This window comes from Cynara cardunculus, unplaced genomic scaffold (genome assembly GCF_001531365.2).
Source record: "Cynara cardunculus var. scolymus isolate 2C unplaced genomic scaffold, CcrdV1 Un_Scaffold_2234, whole genome shotgun sequence".
Classification (NCBI taxonomy): Eukaryota; Viridiplantae; Streptophyta; class Magnoliopsida; order Asterales; family Asteraceae; genus Cynara; species Cynara cardunculus.
This window is the reverse complement of record NW_020201020.1, coordinates 88,868-94,893: the sequence shown is the minus strand read 5'-3', so window position 1 is coordinate 94,893 and position 6,026 is coordinate 88,868. Positions and strand designations below refer to the sequence as shown.

Sequence of the window (6,026 nt, the reverse complement as noted above, 5' to 3'; positions counted from 1 at the left end):
AAACAATAGTTAAGAGTCTGTTTGGTACTTACTTACGACATTGAAAGTAATTTATTCAGTAAACTTCTAGAAAAGAACTCTATACAATCAGCCGAGGTTTTTTTTTTTCAAATATACTCTTTCCAACTAAAAAATAGTTCAACGAAAAAACACTTTCAAACAAAAACCAGCTCCCATCGCATTTTATCCTCTTTGATCCGATCCACATATCTAATTTGACCAAAACACCCTTACCCCTTAAACTCTAGGACGCCCAAGTCCCAGCTGTCACTAAAGACCTAAACTTAAACTATTGAACCACGTGGATGAAGCTAATTGGTTGAAGAATTCTAGCTGTCACAGCCATGTCTGTATGGGTAACAGCAGCAGTAGCACACCAACAGCCTTTTGCATAAACAGTCAAAACAAAAATGTGTGTGAAATGGAATGAGAGAGAGAGAGAGAGAGAGAGAGACGAAGGGGGATCAAAACGTACGTTAATGGCGGCCTACGATACTTATGGTTCGTCCATTTCTTCTCTACACAATTATTTATACATATATACGTATAGCGTTTTTTATAGCTTACAGTAATTTACATAACGATCAATCGATATATACGTATCTGCAGTTCTTCACGTATATTTTGTACATCAAATACGTAAATATTTCGTGCAGATCTGAGTTTTTCCAAGGCTTAATCTCCAACATGTTTTTGTTTCTCTGTTGTTCGATCGGTTTCCATATAATCTTTGTTATTTGTTGATTGATTATCGGAACCGATCGATGATGGCTTGAATTGTACGTAATTATGCGTTTGGCGGAGTTCATTGGAGTCAGCGGTTCATCGATCAGTTCCTTTAACTTGAAGAACAAACATATGAACAAGAGAGAGCGTAAAAGAGGAATCGATCGATAAACCTCTGCATCCAGTGTCCACCCCTGCCTTATTTCTCATCATTCTGTTGATAATATTTGCAGTTTGATTTGTTTTTCAACAAACAGAAATCGTTTCGTTAATTTCGTTCTTGTTTTTTTCTTCTTCTTAGTTGATGATTTTTACAGAAACTGGAGTTGCATAACGTGTCCTGATTCTTGTTTTTTTTTTTTTTTTTTTTCTTTTCTAAATGAATCTCATGAATTCCTGAACTTCGCAAGAAAATTTGTAGATTGTGACAAATTTTAAGGTATAATATTTTTGATTAAATTTGTTATATAACGAGTTGTTTGAGATTGTTTATAAGAACAACTTATTGACTTATTCTGGTGTGACACTTGTAATAAGCGTTTTTGAGTGTTTGGATAAAAAACTTGTATCGGTGCCAAACCGGTATTAAAGAGTTTTTTAAGAAGTTAAATCCTTCTGACTTGTAATAAGTTGATAAGTGTTTTTATAAAAAAATATAACTTGTTTCAAATAAGCAAATCCCAAACACCCCCTCTATATTCATTTTGAAGATCTTAAGATTATTAAACAAAATTTGGTCATGAGTTCAATTTCAATGATACTGAAGTTCAGTTTGGTTTGAAAGAATGAAATGGACTTGGGGGATTTGCATTTCAAATTCATTCCAATCCTATGTTTGGTTTGTTGGATTGTCCGGATTTGAAATTCTAGGATTTAATTGAAATTTTCAAACATAGGATTTTGAAATACTTAGGAAGTTCTCGGGATTTCTTAGAATTGTATGTAATAAGGTTTTAAAAAGTGTTAATAACATTTGTTTTGTAATAATAGATTAATAAAAATGTAATTCAATTATTTTTACAATTATTTATAATTTTTTGTATAAATTATTTATAAATAATGGAATCCAATTCCATTCTAAATCCTACAAACGAAACACACAAATGATTTTAAATCTATTTTAATCCAAATCCTTCTGAATCTAAATCCTTCAAAAACAATCCTACAAACCAAACAGACCCTAGACTACTTTGATAGAAGTTTATCATGACCTTTTACCTCTTTTTCTTAGTTACCAGTTTCGTGTTTATATTAAAAGGGGTGTTTGGGATTGCTTATTTGAAACAACTTATGCTTTTCTACAAGAGCACTTATCAACTTATTATATAAGTCAGTAGGGTTTAACTTCTTCAAAAACTTCTTATTACCGGTTTGACACCGGTATAAATTGTTTATCCAAACACTTAAAAGTGCTTATTACTGATGCCACACTGGAATAAGTCAATAAATTATTTTTATAAACAATCTCAAAACCATTTTATATGCAATAATGGAATGTCTGAATTTACATGTAGAAGTTATTTATCAATTAAAGTGTATCAACCCATCAACAAACATGCTAATGACAAAACGGATGGGTTGATCGTGATGTAGTGATGTTAAAATAAAAATCAATATACAATTATTAGCTAATAAGACCCTTTTTTTAATTTGAAAAGCCAACACAATGTTATTAAAAAATCAAACAAGAATTCAACAAAAGATATTATAAGTCGTAGAACCAACTCGAAAAACACTGTTAAAAAAAATAAAACCGTCCGAAACCAAACAAAAAGAACCAAAGCACCCCCACAAAACCGTGTACACCTAATGCTAAAATCAAGTAGTCTTGTGAATAAACTTTGTGTATTTAGCTTTGATTAAGAATTACGGGTTTGAAGATAAGAAAAGTCGGATTTGCGATACATAGTTCCTTGGTATATAGTGCTTCAATGGATATAATTTTTTCCCTATGATAACGTTATCGTGATGATCCTAAAAAGACTTTTGTTTATATAAATTTATAATCAATTTAAAAATTTATAATCAATTTATAAATTTCCGTACTTTCTCCATCTCAAACTAAGTGTTCAGAATAGAATTGACATACGACCTTAAACGTACATAATTGTTACGAAACACTTATTTTTAGAGGGAGCGAATATTTTTTTGAAGTTTTTTCTCGGGCAGCTGAGACATCCTAACAGACCGGTAAACTTAAACTTTGTTTCTACCCTTTGTTGGTCTCGAGAGACGAAGGAGGCTAGGTTAGCCGAAAGATGGTTATCGGTTCAAGGACGTAAGGTGATCATGCTTTTTCAGAGTAAGAAGGGACAGAGAAAATGCCTCGAGCCTTTTCGTGTAAAATAAAACAAATGGAAAGGTACATAGGCTTTGTTACTTGGGGAAACAAAACTAATATTTGATGATCTGGAAGTTACTAATTCCGAAAATTGGCTTAAATAGTTAATCGGATCACCCCCTTTAATTCATTTCATAGTCATTTTTTGAAATGATTGACCAATTTAGTCAGAATTTACATAAACAGCATTATTGCGTAATACGGATTAGAAAAGGAGGGGAAATGGACACTACTAAACTGTGTTAAGGAATGTGGGGTGTCCAAGTAAGCATTATATAAGCAACAATTACGTAATTTATATAATGTCTAATTTTTCCTCATTTATAACTAACTAACCGTTACTACCATCAATTATTAACGAGGGGCGTTCTTATTGTTTTTCTTATAGCGGATATGATTTATCTTCTAACTCCTTCAATTACGTTTCTGTTAATGAGGGGCAATTTTGTCTATTCATCTTCTTGCTCTCTCAACTTCCATTTTCAGTAACAGATTTAGTCCCTCAAATTACTTTTTATTTTATAACATATTTGGTCCCTCAAACTATTTTTCATTATTATATAAATTTAGTCTCTCAAACTATTTTTTATTTTTTGTGACGGATTTGTTCATTCCCTCAACTTTCAATTTTATGATCAATCTCTTTGTTTAATCAATAAAATTTGATGACACATACATATGTTTTGAAGCCTAGACTTTGCCATTAATTTTTTTTTTTCAAAAACGTTACTTTCATGAAACCCTTAGTTCAAATAAATTTCAATTTTGTTTTAATTAGTTGAAAATTAAATTAAAAAAAGTTTTAAAACTAAATTTCTGACAATATATTAGATAATAAGATATAAAGTACTAAATTTAAGTATTTTACTAAAACTAATTAATATACAAAACTAATATTACAATTNGCATTTTGTACCCGCATCTGATGAAGTAGTAGTAGTAATCGGGGTCACAGATGCCCTTGAAGATTGACCCCCTTCTCTACTTTCCATTGCTTTTATAGTAATTAATTTAAGATCTTAATTTACTAAGCAGCCCAACTTCTAAGTTCTAACTTCTAAACAGCCACTCACCTACAGCAGTATCTGATCAAATTATAACAAATAATTTATAAGCAAATGGCCAACAATATATGATACAACCTACAGCTCTTAATGCAAGAATATATGATACAACCTACAGCTCATAAACAATATATGAATATATGATACAAGTCTACAACCTGCAGCTCATAAGTCATAACCAAAATAGGATTCAAACCTGGCTCTTGCTGGCTGTGAGAACAACTAGAAGAAAAACAGAGTAGTCCGTCGACTAGAAGAAAAATAGAGGAGATCGAGAAGAGAGCTGGAGTGGCTTGGGCGCTTGGCTCTGTCCTCTGTGTAAGTCGTAAGCGAGAGAGAAAAGAGAGAGACCGAGTGAAGAAAAGCGAGAGAGAAAAGAGAGAGACCGAGAAAGAAGTCTGACTAAGTTTAATGTTAGATTTAGACCTAATTTACTAAGCAGCCCAAAAAACTAAGGCCCATGGCTTAAAAAAAAAGCCCAAATTTTAACCCTTGTAAAAATCGGAATATCGGACCGATTTTTCACTAAAATATCGCTCAAAATATCGTCAAATATCGCCAAATATCGCCGATAATATCGTTGGCGATATTTTGGCCGATTTTTCATGAACGATTTTTTTTTTCAAGCGATATCCGATATATCGCCGATATATCGGCGATATATCGCGATTTTGACAGCATAGACAACAACCCTCTTTTATTGTTTCGGAAAACGTCACAAGCTTTCTAGCGGACCAAGATCCATATTTTCATCATCAATCAATTTAGCTTTAGCTAACCGATCAACTAGTAATGTTTTAGGTAAGCAACAACATTGCTAATTTACATCTCTATGTAACTCTTGGATAGTTGAGTAAACAACTTTTATTTAAATTCATCATATGAATGTTCCCAACTCATGCCTCCAAATCCCTAATCCTATTAGGCTTGATTTGGTTAAGTTTGACCCAAAAATGGTTTGTAAGAATCCTATGCTTACCTTATCTTACTAAGATTAAAGAGAGTACTCAACTTTAGCATGACCCACCCTCGATGATCAAAGTCTTGATAAGTGCCATGTTTGGAAGGCATCTTAAACTTAATATTTTGGCGAGGGATTTTAGTTAGTTTGAATATATCATTCTTTCTTTTGTGATAGATCATTTCCTCATTGCTTGATTCAATGGGAATCCAGATTGGAGGAACCAAATTTGTTATTAAAAAGTGAAGTTGAAGGAGAGGAAGATAAGTTGAAAATATTTGCAATACTTGTGTTTTTTATTAGTGGTTAAGATCTGTTGTATTTTGTTTTAGATTCGGTCCATCCAGATCCATATATCTGTTTAGGTTGTCGATTCATTTTCCGTTTAAGTTCTGTTGTATTATGTTTAGATCTGGTCCATCCAGATCCATATATCTGTTCAGGTTGTCGATTCACCTTCTGCTTTAATATATGTTATATTTTTTGTTTGAATTTGGTCCATCCAGATCCATATATCTGTTCAGGTTGTTGTTGTTGGGTTACGGGATCTTAAGCACAGCGGAAAATAAAACCGTAACACTCCAAGGATCCATACGAACCGGAATAAATCGGGTGTTTCGAAATTATACCTCACAGTTAACGAGACTTTGAATCACAGCAACAAACAAAGCTTGATGCCTCCACGGTATCCACRCGAACAATYCGAATSMTTTGCCTTCTCGTGATGCTAGTCACGGTTTCAAAACTTAGAAAGAAAATGGAGCATATTGTTGTAGGTGGTTTTTAGGAGAGAAAATTGCAAGACCAAAAACTCACTAGCATAAAAAATGTCATATATTTTATATGGACATAAGATGTATGGCCTAACCATCACCATACCTCCACCATGCCTCCACCATGCTTGAGTGTAAGACCTTCTATGCACCATCACTCT

The 6,026-nt window shown here is 32.8% G+C and overlaps 1 long non-coding RNA gene across 1 annotated transcript; it reads left to right on the top strand.

The window, feature by feature from the left end:
• The first annotated feature begins 434 nt into the window (after positions 1-434).
• LOC112502956 lies at positions 435-981 on the top strand. The gene is made up of 2 exons (XR_003067807.1): positions 435-501; positions 657-981. It is a non-coding gene; the product is annotated as an uncharacterized LOC112502956 (long non-coding RNA).
• The last annotated feature ends 5,045 nt before the right edge of the window (positions 982-6,026 follow it).